The sequence below is a fragment of the Callospermophilus lateralis genome, chromosome X, assembly GCF_048772815.1.
Source record: "Callospermophilus lateralis isolate mCalLat2 chromosome X, mCalLat2.hap1, whole genome shotgun sequence".
In the NCBI taxonomy this organism is placed as follows: domain Eukaryota; kingdom Metazoa; phylum Chordata; class Mammalia; order Rodentia; family Sciuridae; genus Callospermophilus; species Callospermophilus lateralis.
Genome location: NC_135325.1, coordinates 94,875,944 through 94,877,251, shown reverse-complemented (window position 1 = coordinate 94,877,251; position 1,308 = coordinate 94,875,944). Strand labels below are relative to the sequence as shown.

The window sequence follows — 1,308 nt, the reverse complement described above, 5'->3', positions numbered from 1 at the left end:
TGGCTTATTTTGCTTAGCATGATATTCTCCAACTCCAACCATTTACTGGCAAATGCCACAATTTCACTCTTCTTTAAAGCTGAGTAATATTCCATGAGCATATATACCTCATTTTCTTTATCCATTCATCTATTGAGGGACACCTATGTTGGTTCCATAGTCTAGCTATTGTGAATTGAGCTGCTATAACATTGATGTGGCTGTGTCACTATAGTATGCTGATTTTAAGTCCTTTGGGTATAAACCAAGGAAAAATATGGAATGATTCACGAATTTGCATGTCATCCTTGTGCAGGGGCCATGCTAATCTTCTCTGTATTGTTCCAATTTTATTATATGTGCTGCCAAAGTGAGCACGATCTGTTTTCTTTTGTTGTCTTTTTTTTTTTTGGGTGTAGTGTTCAAAAAAATTATTGCCAAATTCAATATCATGAAGACTTCTCCCTGTTGTCTTATGAAACTTTTGAAATTTTTTTTTTTTAAATTTTAGCTCTTCCCTTTAGGTCTTTGATCCATTTTGAATTGATTTTCATGTTTGGTATAAGATAAGAGCTTAACTTAATGCTTTTGTATATGAATATCCAGGTTTTGCAACATAATTTGTTGAAAAGACTCCTTTCCCCAATGAATGGCTTTGAATGATCTTAGAACTTTTATTAAAAATCAGATGACTATAAATGGGAGGGTTTATTTCTTGGTTCTCTGTTGTATTTCATATTGTTTCATATTTCTGTGCTCATGCTGCCACTCATTTGATCACTGTGTCTTTGTACTGACTTTTCAAATCAGGAAGCGAATCCTCCAACTTTTTCTTCTTTTTAAAAACATTTTTTGTTATTCAGGATTCTTTGGGATCTCATATGATTTTTTTAAAAATAATTTTTTAGTTGTAGATGAACACATACATTTTTAAAATTTATTTTTATGTGGTGCTGAGGCTGGAACCCAGTGCCTCACACATGCTAGGAAAACACTCCTAGGAAAACGCTGTACCAACTGAGCTGCAACCCCAGCCCCCATATGAATTTTCAGATGAAATTTTCTACTTCTGTAACAAAAAGTCATTAGGATTGTGATGGGGATTGCATTGAGTCTGTACAGTCCTTTGAATATTATTGAAGACTTTATATTATTAAGCCTTCCAATCCATGAACATGAAATATAGTTCCATTTGTTTGTGTCTAATTTCTTTTAGTAATGTTTTATAGATTTCAGGGTATAAGTATTTTATTTTTGATGCTATCTTATAAATGGAGTAGATTTGTTAGTTTCTTTTTTGGTTAGTCATTGTTAATGTGTAGACACATA

At 32.6% G+C, this 1,308-nt stretch overlaps 1 non-coding gene across 1 annotated transcript; it reads right to left on the bottom strand.

The window, feature by feature from the left end:
* Positions 1 to 250: 250 nt before the first annotated feature.
* LOC143639607 (U6 spliceosomal RNA) lies at positions 251 to 357 on the bottom strand. Its single transcript, XR_013154750.1, has one exon. It is a non-coding gene; the product is annotated as a U6 spliceosomal RNA (small nuclear RNA).
* Between the last annotated feature and the right edge of the window lie 951 nt (positions 358 to 1,308).